Genomic DNA, 14,751 nt, shown 5'->3' on the forward strand with positions numbered 1-14,751 from the left:
ACACAGAATGTGAGACACAAGGTCATGGTACTCCAGGAACAGCCATTGTAGGGATTTCAGGAAACAAGCCTCAGGAGGGCCTGGACCAAAATGGAGTCCATTACTTCAGGGACAAATCACAAAAGAGCCCTTGCACTGGGAAGAGAGGACTAAGATAGAGAAGAGGCAGAGAAACAAAATGCCTGCAGCTCCACTGCAGAGCAAATGAAGGATTCTCCCTCCTTGGTCCTCCTTCTGCAGGTCACAAAGACAACACAATACAAGGAGGAAGAGATTTTCTATAAGCATTACTTGATGGCATTTGACTACATTAAATTGGTCAGATCAAATAACTGTCTGATTAAAATCATACCAGGAGTTAGCAGAGTCCATACACTGAGGAAGGCTCTGCTAGACCCAACTTTCCTGAAACCCTTTAAAGAATGAGGTTAAACTGAAGTTCTCTAAACAAGGGGAGGCTGGTTTAATAAGGCATTGCCAGCATCAACCATTTTATTAGTCATACTCAGGAGGAACAGGTGAAAGCCATTTCCATACTCACCACATTGTAAGCAGAGCAGGGAGCTGCAGGAAGAGCTGAAAATAAGTGACAGCCAAGGGGGCAGGAACAAAAGACACTCTCACTGACCAGAGGATCAGGCTATGGAGGCTGGGGAGGAGCTGTCTAGTAAGTGCTCACATTAGCAGGTTTGAAATAATTTGTACGTGTTCAGAGGTGTGTTGTAAGAGCTGTGGGAGAGAGTTTGAGGGAGATTCCCGCTCTGTGAAAGTCAGAAGCCAAAACTCGCCAAGCAAAATAACTGACTTCTGGGCTGATCAAGGGGTGATGACAGCACTGGAAACACAGATGCAATAGCACCATTACTGAATGCAGCTGTCTGCCAGCACAGCCAGAACAGGAGGATGGCTTGACTCCCTTGTAGCAAAGACAACAAAATAAAAACTAAAACCAACAACACAAAAAACAAGCCTGCAGGGAGTGGGAAGACAATGGGAGGCATAAGACATGATGCTGGGAGTGGTGGTAAAAGATTATGGGTCACTTCCAGCAATGCAGTAACTCTCTACCGCTGACATCCAGGGTGCAGTTAGCCTAAGAATTGTTTAACAGAGAAAAGTTAGAAGAAATCAGGATGAAATATTATTCCATTCAAAACATATCCAGCCCACGGGGCAGCCCAGAAACGTATGCTGTAGTTGTGTTAGTTGGCTGCCTAATCTTAGGATTATTTACATTTGCAGCTCTGCCTTCTCAGATAATGACAGCCAGGTACCAGTTGATTGCCGGAGGAACTGGGGAGGAATTTGAATCCCAAGCCCTCTGTTCCTGCATTGCACAGTTGACGAGGTGCATCACTGCAGGCAGCTCAGCTCCCAGATTTTGTTAGAGCCTTGGTTCTGGATTAGATACACCAGTGATCTGATGCATGATGACAAATCTCATGTTGCACAATTCACTCAAAGTATGTGGGTATCTGGGATAAATATACACCTTGTCATCTGTTGCAATGCTTAGGAAACTTGATTGCTTTTCTGCTCAACCTAGTACAGAAGGCTGTAGCTGGCAGCCTTCCCACTTTGCACCCCCTTAGCCAAGTAATGAAAAGCTGGTGCAGCAGGCATGACCTCTGAGAGCTGACAATCAGGGGCCAGCAGGCAGAGATGTGAAGGGGCTCTAAAAAAACCCACAAGCTCCTCACATCACAGCCATGACTGGTCTTACGCAGAGCACCCTGGGAGTTGCTGGCAGCCTGCAAGTCCTTCTGATGGCTAGCAGCTCCCAGAACCACGTCCAAAGCAATCCAACCACAGACTTGGTTTACAGACTGAAGGAGGGTTTTATGTTTCTAAACAGCATTTTGAAGCAGAAGAGCATTCAGGTACATTGCATAGAGGATGTCCAACCACACAGCACAGCATTAGTAAAGAATCCAGTAGCCCTACACTTTGCATCCTTTAAGGAGAGACAGTTGGTAGGATCTGCAAGAAAGCCAGAGTGTGAGGAAGGGGAGATAGAGGTGACAAAGAGGAGTAAAGTACTCAGGCCCATCCCAGAACCCAGAGCACTATCAAACCAAGAAGGTGGCCTGGCAATCAGTCATCAGATGCTGTCACGAACAAAGCAAAGAAATAGGTGATCAGATATATGAATGAGAGAAAGAGACAGACAGGAAGAACAAACACTGCAGGAGACATGAAGACCATCACAGCCCTGATGGCTTGAGGGAAGAGGAGCAGTTCAGTGGGGAGGTGATTGGAGTTTGGGACACACAAATATCACTGCTATTGTCTAAGTATAGAGAGCAGCTGACACAGACAGTAGGATTTGGCAGTAGGATCTCTGCTCCAAGGCAGTGCTCATGTGTGCAGTCCTGACGAAAACTAGGACAAATGGTTTTAACTATCTCAGTGACAAGGACCTACATATGCTCTTTCAGACTCTCGTTAGCCAAAGCCCCCAGTCCCCTGCGTTGTCACTAGAGGTCAGTGCAAGCCCAGTGATCCCTCTGCTGACTATATCGGATGATTTGAAATACCGGTATCCCCAGCCATGGCTGGTGCTGCTTTGCAATGATATAATTCAGAAATGGGAGCATGCCCCAGGCTCACTTGGCAGCCCTGATCCAGGCCCCTGCTGGCCTGTGGCACGTCTCATAGAAGAAGGCATGTTGGGGCAGCTTGTACCACATAAGAAGTAGCACAATGGGAATATTTATCACCAATGAGAAACCCACTGGGAAAGTGGAAATGGAAGAAAAAACCCTACTTTATAGATGTCGGGGAACAAGCATACCCCTTCCAGCCTTCACGGCTGGACAGATGACCACAGCTCAATTCTATGGCTGCTGAGAGACGTTTTGGGCTCAAGGTGATAAATCAGTTTGCTGCCCAGTCCTGCAGTTAATGTCATTCCCTCCGCTCTGTACTGCTGGTACACCGAGGCAGAGAAATTACTTTGAGCTGGGGCAAACTGGCTGGAAACAGAGCATGGAGGGAGTGCTGGAATGGTCTGGAAGGGAAAGACTACAGTCCAATTTGGAATGAACTTGCTGCAATAAGGCAAAGCTTGTATTTGCAATGCAGTAAATCTAGGAGTCCCTACTGTATAATTGCATGCCTGTAGTAAGACTGGACTGCTGTCTTTTCTCAGGAAAGGGGAGTCATGGTGCAGAAGTGTGTTAGAGCCCCAAAACAAGGAGACAGATGAAGCTGAGAATAGGAGAAGCTAAATATGGGAGAAGAAAAAAAACATCTTTCCACCTAAATTTAAAGGATTCTGCAAAACATAAACGTTATGTTTGATTCAGTCACCAAAGCTCTAGCAGGAGTGAGAGAAGTCCAGGAAAGAGCCCTGGCTTTGTGGAGTTCTGGGAGTTATTGTGAAGCTTTGGACAAGTGTCTCCTGCCCCCTCAGCCTAACCCCTCAGGTGGACCCAGAAACCTCCTTTCCTCATCAGCCATTTCCAGCCTCTGCACACAGCTCTCTTAGCTGTCACCTCCCCAGCTGCTTCTGCAGGTATGGGAAATCAGAGGGGGCCTGCTGGGCAGGGCACGGCACAAGAATGGGAAAGGTTGTAGGTGTAGCAGGTGATTTAGAGATCTGTGGGGGGGCAGAACTGCAGAGACCTGATCCAGCTATCCCATAGCCATAAGAATCAGCTGTGTAGGCCAGGCTTTCTGTGTGCCAGCAAAGGTAAGGCTAGTGGTCTTTTCACCCCTCACCACCTCCCTGGCTACAGTCCTGAGCAGCTGCCTGCTTCAGCTGTGCAACAAACGCTGAGAAAGGCCTCCAAGGTGAACCTTTCCATATTACTTTCAGAGAGTGACTAGCAAACAAGGGCATTTGGATCAAGATTCACATCAAGCAGATACTGGTCATGGAAAATCAAGCATAGCCACATCCAGATCCAGTGTTCTTTGGAGCAGAAACAGTGAAATACAGGGAGCAAGTCTGGTCTGGTCTGCAGTGCCAAAGGAGCAGTTACTGTACATTGGCCCATGAACATTCATATGTAAACAGCTTTGACACATTCTAAGCTGAACTTCTCCCATGCTGGTTCTCTCTGTCCCATTTTGTTTTTCCACTTAGAGGGGAAAAAACAGATTTTTGCAATATCTGCTTCTAAGGAAAAGCTTAATGAAAAACAGATGCTTTCTACCATGACTCTTTCTTTTCATTCTTCCCTAGAATGACTTCTACCCTCTCCCTATTGTGGAGCAGGAAGCACAACTTGCCAGAACAGCAAGCTGGAAGTCATACAAGAAACCTTTATTGCACAGGGGAAAATCAATGCCACATAGGCCAACACATATGCTATAGATAAAAGCACCAGTTGCTCAGAGGAGTCACTGTCAGGAAAGTTACCCCATCTTAACTTTCTGACCGTTTCACCTGGTTACACAGGCCTCCCGATGTCAGTATAGCTTTTGTGCAATAGCAGAGTCAGTTATAGACGCAATTCAGGTGGTAAACACTGACTGCATAGCCATGCATGCTTCAGACTGGGTAGTGTTAACGGAACAGATCCGTGTTCCTACAACCTTCCCCTGTTCCCCAGGGTCACTGATCTTAATGGATTCCAACAAAAATGGAGCTCTTCTTTCATCAAAATGCTCTTCCTTTGAGGAGGTGCAATGGATGAGAAGCCACAGAACATGCAATTTGACAGATTTCCAGTATGAGAGAAGCTATGCTACTTCTGTCTTCTGAGACTTCCAAAGCCTTATGCCTGACTGTTCCCAGTGTGCAGAACAGGGCTACTATCTGCATGACCAACTTCAAGACCATCAGATTAATAGGCACAGCGTGGGTGCCACTTGTCATTATTTAACCAAGAGCACCCCTCTCCCATTGTAGTCACTAACTCTGCCAGAGATGGGCTTGCTGACTCTTACCATACTACTCCTGCATCAGGCAAAGCGCCACACAGCTTTCTTCAGGACTACCTTTCTTCCTGGTGCTACCACCTTCCAGACCTCCCACAGGAACTCAAAGGACAAAGGTCTCAGCTTTAATCATTAAAGCCACCAGCAATTGCCTTGCATCACGCTTACCACTCTTTTCTACCACATGTACACTCCTAATTCCACCAGTGTTGAAGCTTCCAACAACCCTTGCCTTTTCAAAGGGCACTGCAGACAGCTATTTACACTTTAAATAGATATTAAAATGAAGCCACCTGCATGCCTTCCAGTTCCCAAACTGCAGAGCAGAGTGATGGGTAATGGAAGTGTACCAAACACATCAACAGTTTCCACTAGCAACTGCTGCAGAATAGCATGATACCAGCTTCAAATATGGCAGGAAATACCTTTGGATATCAAATGTATGCTTCAACCCTACAAGAGTCTCTAAAAATAAACCGTTTATTCCCACCGGCTCTTGATTTGATACCACATGGTTTGTGTAGAAGGATCAAACTGTCAAAACAGAAATAATAGAGGTACCATTTTAATTGCTTGATCCTCTACCTTACTCCTTTCCACTGGACCTGCTGCCTCATTCATCTCACAAAAGAGCTCTGTGGATAAGGCTATCTTCCTTCCATTCTGTGGCCATACTTATCTGCATGCCAGCGGTGTGCTGCACAGAATACAGAATCCTGTTCCCTCCTCGGATTTCTGATTTGCCTCATTATTACCGCTAAGCAGTTCCCAAACTCAAAAGGACTTTTTTCTGCAAGTCACCCCTAGAAAACCAAACCATTTCACAGCCATTTTTAGAGACAGAACTGAGTCATAGCCTGATCACAGCCAAAAATCTGTGACGCTGACCCTTAATTTTGGGCACCACAGTGGCTGGCTACCCCAGCACACAAAAAGAAACAGCTTGCGGCCACTGCAGAACAGTTGGGTCTATGTGGTTTGCTCAGCATCACAAAGAGTCCATGGCAAAGGCAGACAGAGAAGGAAGGGTTGCTACAAACCACTGTAATGTTCTCAACGTGGTTGGCATTATCTATCCTCTTGCCCACACACAAAGGTAGAAGGAAGACTGCACACATTCCAACAGTCACCTCAGGTCAGGATGCCTCACCTGAGAAACACTGGGAAACTTCTCACCAATGTGAACCCTCTGGATGGGAAACACAAGCACATAAAGATAAATGTCAAAAGGTTCAACTAATCCTAGTTGCCAGCTTCAAGACACCAGCAGCCCACGTATAGAAAGCTCCATGCACTCAAAGCACAGCTCCCATGGGTTTGAGCTGTAGTGGTGCTTTCTGCAAAGCAAATCCCAAGGGCTCCCATCATCCTTTTTCTCTCCTGCAATAACTCATGTTGGTGTAGATTTTCTTTTAAACAATTGAGCACGAGCTCTGTCTTGGCTGAGAACCAAGTGCTGCACATTTGCATCCCAACTTTACGCCTTCTTGCGCATTGAGCCCATCCAGATGGCAGGCTGTATTCAAGACTTAATGATCTGCTTTCCCTCCCCCCAGTATGGGCACAGTAAATCATTGGCAAATCTTCACGATGATCTTTTAGAGGGAAGACAGATCAAATACATGTAGTGTGTTTTAAAATACCAAGTCCTTGGGAAAACTATGGTCTGCAACACTGGTGCAGAGAATGGATTCAATTGGATGTTTTAAAATGCTCACAAGTCAGCATTCCCTGCCAACTACCCTTCCCAAGTCCCCATGCCTGGGACAGTCTTCTTCACCTGATGCCTTTGCTAGGCAAAGATGGTGCCAGACTTGGCTTGCTAGCTCTGCTCTTGATCAGTTCCCTACCTCCTCCAAAGAAAGGCTTTTATCACAGACATGCAGACCAAACATCATGGAAAAAATTCAAGAATTAAAACTGGAGTTTGGACTATTTGAAGGTCAGGTGTTGCCCACAGAGATTGTTGGAGCCCTGGATTCCAGGGCAGAATTTTACATGTCCAAGTCACGATCAGGAGATGTATGTGTTTGTGATATGCATCTTCTGCCCATAAAGCATGACACAGAATATGGGAGTCAGCTCACAAGTCTAGACCTCAGACAATGGAGACAGATTTTAAGATGTCCTTATGGGTGACCACATAAGGTAGGTTTGCCATTTGATAAGAGAATAAATAGCATGTGCAAACCTAGTCTCAGTAAATAGGTGCAGAGGTCTGTGCACTGGCTGCTTCAGCTGACTATCCACAGTATCACACAGAAAGTTGTAGGAGGGACAAGCACTGACTCTGAACTGTCCTGACAACATTTAGGAGCCTTAACATGAAGATCCCTCTGTGCCCAGCCTGGGTACATCCATCCCATTGTTTTCAGGCTTTCCAATACTTGTAGTGAACAAGTCAAAGGCTTGCACTCTGCAGTTTTTATTGCTTCAGAGCTCTGATCTCTCCCAAAAGCTGTTCCCTCTGTGCCTGCTCAGTGAGGCATGGCCCTGTGTTGAAATGCCATGTGCTGATATGGTGAACGGTTTGGGATGCCAAGGCGATTAATTTAGGTCCACACCATACTTAATTGTGACATTCCTGGGTATTCAACGTTGCTCTTCAAATTAAGTCTATTTAACATCAAAAGACTGTTTTTCAGTGTGTGCAGTACACTCATAAGGAGAAATTCCCTCCCGTGGAGTTCACTGCATTTCAATCTACTTAAGCAGGATCTGACAATAAACTTAAGTGATTTGTATGCCTTGAGCTAACCATCTGCACAGGAGTAAGCATCAGCTATAGCTTACATGTAGTATAGTGCACAAAATATAAATATACCGACACGTGCATTCAAACAAAATGTCAATGCTATTTCTCAAAGAATATGGGAGCAAGGGCCGGAGGCCAGCAAAATAATTTTCAGCTTTTAAGTGACAGACAATGGAAGTGATCCAGTCTTGCATCTCATAAGTACTGGCAGATTGGCCAGGATTTGGATGCTATCAAAGAGATTCAGTACATAGGCTTGGTTTCAATTAATGAGCATGTGTCCATATGGCTGTGTGTGTGTATGTGTTTATACTGAATGTTCTTTCCTGTTAATGGGCATTGCATAAGTACAAGTATGCATGTGTGCCTGTGAAGACAGTTTCAGAGCTCACTCAAAGGTAGCCCAGTGCACAGGCAAAGTTCAGTGTTGACATCCAGAACAAAAAGCCCTGTATATTAGCTGTGACAAGACCTCAGAAACACTGTATTTATACAGAACACCTTTCCTCCCTTGCAGGTTATCAACGCCAGACAACAGCAGTGAAAGCATCAAGTCCCAGCCACTAACCATGAGGGATCTGTCACTATGCTGAGGTAGGGTAGCAACAGCTGGAGCTGGGACAAACCCCACCCAGGGAGAAATGAGGACCAAATACCATCAAACCTATTCCTGGAAGACACACTGGCTGCCCTGGTCTTCCTACAGGAGTGTGCATCTTAGACCACATCCTGCCTGCAGTTTGTCAGCACTATGGCTACGTGTCTTGTCCAAAGCATTTGCTTCCCCTCCAGCTTTCTTTGAAAACAGTCCCATTGTGAGTACAGACTGATTGAAGGAGAAGTAGGGAAGTGAGGTAAAGTGTTCTGTACATGCTGAGAAATAAAGATCCAGCATTTTTAAAGCAGTTTGTGCACCCTTAAGATTAATTTAATTATTTATGCCTCAACTCAGTTTCTTAAGTTACAATCGATTCTTGCAGATGATAAGTTAATTCATAATAAAGACGTAATAATGATGTTGATTGATGACCATATAGAACCACAGGCTCTGATAAGGTGCTTTCCTGCTGTTTTAGGATTAGCTTGCCTTTCCAGCTCCAGGTTAATTTCCTTCCAGATGCAACAACTTTGAATTGTTCTAACTAATAGTTAATCTAGGCTGGTACTTATTCATCTCTGTTGAAATTGGTACCTAAAAGTTTCCTTTAAGCATCCCTTCAAATTCTACTCTCATTTTAATCCCAAGGGCCACATACACAGTGCTCGGAAGCTGACAATCCTGATATATCTGAAGATCCTAATGAAGAAGATGGCAGCCTGATTTTATCAGTATGAAACTGAAGGCTATTAGGGAAGGAAGGAGTCAGGACAGGATATGCTGTGGGATCAGGTTGATGTTATTGGATCACTTTAGGGACAGCTCATCAGCTTACAGACAAGTGTGGGCCCAGAGATCTAGCATCATGACAATCCCTGGGAGCATCTCAACCCATAAACATCTCTACCATAGCAAGCATCTCCAGCCCCTCATGCCTCCATACAAAACCTGAGAGCCTCTTTGGATACCATGACTCCTCAAGATCTCACAGTATAAGCAAGTCACCCAGTCATCCCATCTATGGCAGCATGGTGCCTCAAGGGAAGGCAGGCTCAAAGACCTTGGGACATCTTGGCAAAGGGAGAACTGTTGACTCCTTCCTGTGCGCTCCTCTTCCTTAGCACTGTGAAAGCCACCCTGGAGAGTCACACTGACAAGGAATTCACTGACAGGACAGGTTAACTCCATGGAGCCTAGATGGATAAAGATGAACAACTCCTCACCCCCACACCCTCCCCCAAGGAAATGTGCAAGTGACCAAGGACAGTATCTTCACAAGTGGCACTTATCTCAGAGGGAAGGCACTACTGGAGGCTCCCAGGAGGGAGGCTATTGCATGTGTGTGGGAGGTCGCAAGGGTGAAGGAAGAGAAGCCTAATGAAAAACAGAAGGGCAGGAAAACAGCAGATGTCCAGCCACTGACTATGCAGAAAAAAAAAAACCAAACCCTTGTCTGCCAACTTCCCTTCAATAGTAGCACACTGATAACTGAAGGGGCCTCTCCATCACAGACCCCTGAAGTCCCAGCTCTTCTCTGGAGTCTTCCAGACACTGTAGTGACAATAACAGGATATATGCGGGAATCGGGGACAGGAACAGAGAAATAGTGTCATGGATTAGTGAAATGGGAAATGCAGGGAGGTATAACTGGCAGAACCAGAAGGGCCAAGAGTGGGATTGGGGAACAGAGCTGAGGGAGAGCACAAAGACTGGAGAATTTTATGGATGGGGTTAAATTCCAGGATTAGTTTATTTTAAAAGCTTTTTTTTTATTATCTCTTTGATGATGGAATGCAATTACAAGCCTAAATTAATATGCTTAGACAAGAGACAACAGATGGATACCAACCAGGAGATGAATAAGAAGAGACAATGAGGCAATTCTGGTCAGTCTGACAGACCGTGAGCTCAGCAGTCTCCTGCCGGCCCACATTCACTCACAGGCACATCAATCTATGTTCTTCTGACTGTAGTTTCATTATTTCCGGAGAATTTTTTTACAATCTTCGCCCTCATCAGCACTTTTACTGTTTATTTACTCAAAATCTGTTAGAGACTAAGTGTCTGGGGTCTCACAGTGGTGGAATTCCTGGCCAGGAAAGAGATATAAAGTTCATAGGTGAGCCAAAGGAGAGGGAAGAAAACAAACTCAGAACCCATGAATGACTGGGCCCCTGTATCTGCAGCAGCCCACACGCAGCACTCCAGGCCTGGAGTCTAACCTGGAGGGGAACAGGGAATCCACATGGCAGATACATACACAGAGCTGATTTGAAGTGATAAATTTTCAGGTTCCAACCTGACTCCATGCTGGGGCAATAGAAGAAAAGTAAAATTGAGCACTTCTTCCACCCTGGTGATTCATTTTTCAGTGTTTCAGACATCAGAGAGCTGAAGCCAACAGTACCCTTTCAAGCATTTGCCCCCCCATTTAAATACAGACCTAGGTTCCTACAGAAAAGACTGCTATTCTTTAAGAAAAAGCCAACGCTAAATACCTATTTGCCTCTTTGTAAAATCTCTCAGGCAAAAAGCAAGCTTGTGATGGATTTAACTCTTTGGAGGTTAAGCAGAACTTCAGCACAAAAACAAAGAAATCACTTAGCTGAGTTGAAATCACTATTTTTATTTTGCTAAGGCTAACAAATTCACTTCTTCCAGTAAGATTAATGCTAGAGAACCTGAGTGCACACTTTGGATAGCAAACAGAAGCTACTGTTAAATTTTTGCAAATGACTTGACAAACAATCAAATTTATCACAGCACATAGGTACTTATTCCTAGAGAACAATAACCCAAATTGTGGAACAACCTGAATACCTGGTAGCATCAGTACCTTGCAAAGATGGGTCTACCAGTTTTAGATGCATATAAGAATAGGATGGAAATAACAGAAGACAAAAGTATAATGCACCTGAATGAAACTCTGGCACTAACAAAGCCATCCCATTCACTTTACCTCTGGCTTCACTGGATCAGGATGTCAAGAATGACATCACAGAAAGGAAAATGAACTAGAAACAGAGGCAAAAAGCAGAGGAGTAAAAAGACTATGGCATAAAGAGAGATGAGAATGATTGGCGTTGCTTGGTTTCAAGAGGCAATAAAAAAGTGAGGGCTGCAATAGATAAAAATATCAAAGGATGGAGAAGACAAAATGACTGCCTTGTGCAGGAAATGGAAGAGCATTAAATTACAAGGGAGGTGGGTACAGTGAAATGTTTTCCACATGGCATCTAAATAATGTGTGGAATTTATTGTTGGAAGATGTTATTCAGGCTAAGAATTTAGGAAAATGTAGAACAGGATTTATACATCTTACAGTGGATGAGATTTTAAAATGCTTTTTCTGTACCACACTACATAAAATCCAGCTTCTAAGTGGCAAGGATTAAACAGAAAGTATCCCTCCAGGAAGGCTATCCCTAAACAACATCCTGTGGGATGCTTCCCTTTCCTCTGAAGTGCTACAGAAAATTCAGAGGTAGCCTGATGAGGAACCTGATCTCACCTGCAGGATAATTTCAGGGAGGTGTTTTCACAGCTGAACAGAGAAATTGTATGTTATTAAATCTGAGCCCATTGGAAACGCTTAGCAGCATCTCAGGCTGTACTGTCAGGAGATCAATTATTACATCAACAGAAGGAATTAAGAGCTTTGTCAGAAAAAAAATCAGGAAACCAAGAGCCCTAAAAGATACACAGACCAAATTCTCATGCTGTCACTGCTCAGATGGAGGAGGGCCCTTCCCCTGTGTCTGCCCCAAATCTGCTCAGTGGGAGCTAAGGTGGCAACAGTAGAGTGGTTCAAGCAGTCCTTGGCCCCACTGCAGCTGGAAGAAGAAAGCAAAGTTCAGGAGGAGAGAGGCCACTTTGGAGAAAAGTAGCCCAGCTCCTCTTATTAGCAGCTGTATGAGAAAATGGCTCTATGCCTGCCTATGGGGAAGGGAGGGAGGAAATGGAGACATCTGTCTTTTCTCTCTCTTTTTTTTTTTTTTAGCTGGATTCTGACATTTTGATTCATGAAAAGGAACGCATAATTGTACCATCATAGAATTATCAAACATAGAATCGTAGAATGGTTGGAATGGAGGGAAGCTCAAAGCCCACCCAGTCCCACCCCGTGCCGTGGGCAGGGCTGCCACCCACCAGCTCAGGCTGCCCAGGGCCCCATCCAACCCGGCCTTGAACCTCCAGGGATGGGGCACCCACAGCTCTCTGGGCAGCCTGTGCCAGCGCTTCATCACCCTCTGAAAAAAGAATTTCTTCCTAACATGTAACTGAAATCTGCCCTCTTTTAGTTTAAAGACATTCCCCCTTGTCCAGTCATTATCAGACTGTGTAAACAGTCAGTCCCCCTCCTGCTTGTAAGCTCCCTTCAAGTACTGGAAGGGCACAATGAGGTCTCCCTGGAGCCATCCCTTCTCTGGGCTGAACAAGCCCAGCTCCCTCAGCCTCTCTTCATAGGAGAGGTGCTCCAGCCCTTTGAGCATCTTTGTGGCCCTCCTCTGGACCTGCTCCAACAGCTTCACATCCCTCCTGTTCAGGAGATGAGGCTACAATGTCTAAATATAAAGCCGTTTTCCTGCAGCATGTAAATCACAGTACTTCTGTAGACTTCAACTGAAAAACTCTGCCACACAAGCCTCTAATTCCAGACAGAGGAACCAAAGATTGTTTCTATTTGAGAAGTTCAGATATGGCCTTCTCTGCAATGTTCAAAAGCAAAAATACAATTGTTATTATTTCTCTGAAGCAGTATAAATTATCTTTCCTCCTTTGTCCTTGATCACCTCAGAAATCTAAAAGATAACCAGAATGGAGAAAGACAGCCAACTATTGTGTGGAAGGATGTAAAAGAGACTGAACATTTGGGTAAGCTAGTTACGTACAACAGGACTTGGACAGATGTCTTCTGCACCTCATATGCCAGCAAAGACTGGCTCAGCTGCTGAAAATTGCATAACCTGTTGCATTCTGCTCCTGATAGGAGACTGGTACCAAGCCAGCCTTGTTCCTCTACCTCCTTGCCTGCCTTTCTCACACATGCACACACACAGTTAGGAGGACGAGTTTCCACTTCTGAATGAAAGGTGACATCTCTTCTCTTCAAGAGGGTCATTCAGTAAGCTTGCAATTTAGTACAGGCTTTCAAAGCTCTCATGCTGTCCAATGGCTTGACTTGGTTTCCTACTGCTCTGTAGCGCTTCAAGGCTCTTTGTTCTGTAGGGATTTGATTTTTATTCTCTCTGAGATTGGAAAATAATCTTTTTTTTTTTAGCATGTAGCCAGGCTGGCTTAGAAGACTAAAGAAAGGTAAGGTCACCAGTTCAAACTAAGCTACATCATTGTGAAAATGCTAACAAGCAAGAGAACAATGATTCTATTGCCTGATACAAATGATTGGACAGCAGAAGTGCCATCAAATCTATTACCTCTGCATTATGTCACAGACAGGATCCTAATGTCATCTACTATATCACCCAAATCTTGTCACCAAAAGTAGACCAGGTCCAGATGTGCTTGACTTGCAATATCATAACATTTTCAAATTGATTAACTATTCAATTTTATTAGCAGCCTGTAAGGGCAGGTAATGGCTATTATTACTATTCAATGCAATGTGACTGAGATTATGCAGTGTACAATCAGGACAATGACCTGAGATAAGCCAAGCTACCAGGCCACTTCCTGGCCTCTACAGCTTTCACCTAGATCAGCAACAAAATTATGGCTCAAACTGTCATGAGAAAATTGATACAAACTGCCTACCTCCCCCCTCCACCACCCCTACTTCTTCAGACACCTAGAGAAATATTCGTAAGTGACAGCAAATGTTCTGTTATACACTAAGTGCACATAAGTAGTGTTTTAGGAATTATACTGGGGTGGTGCCTACTCAGAAAACAAACAATACGAATGTGCTACAGTTCTCAGCATGATGGCAGAAGCAACAGCATCAGATTGGCCACAGCTTTGCAATAGATCTCCACTCCAGCTGCTCTTTGGCTGGCCTTGGACACATTGCATCATTCATAATTCTGCCCGGCAACCACTGAGCAATGAGCTCAGTAGGGAGGGCCTTTGCAACACATTTGAACCGTGGTGTTGTACGATTACTGCTCCTTCCTGCAGAGCCATCATGTAGCTGCCACAGCTTTTGCTGACTGTCAGTATCCCAAAAGGACTACATAGCTGCCTTGCCTCCAAAGTAAAAGGGGTAAGTTTATCCAAGCCAGCTAGGAATAAGTTTTCAATCTCCCCTTCATCTGCATGCACATGAACACACACACATAAGTTTACTACATGTTGAATACTCCCATTCTTTCCCTCTTTCCTCCCTCCCTCCCTCTCTTCCTTCTGTCCCTTCTTCCTTTTCCTTCCTTGCTTTTCCTTCCTCCCTTCCGTTTCCTTCCCTCCTGCTGTCCTTCCATCCTTCCGTCCTTCTGACTATCTGTCCTTCCTTCCTTCCCTCTTCCTCCAAAGGGGCCATTTCCTCTTTCCTCAGCTG

This window comes from Numida meleagris, chromosome 1 (genome assembly GCF_002078875.1).
Source record: "Numida meleagris isolate 19003 breed g44 Domestic line chromosome 1, NumMel1.0, whole genome shotgun sequence".
In the NCBI taxonomy this organism is placed as follows: domain Eukaryota; kingdom Metazoa; phylum Chordata; class Aves; order Galliformes; family Numididae; genus Numida; species Numida meleagris.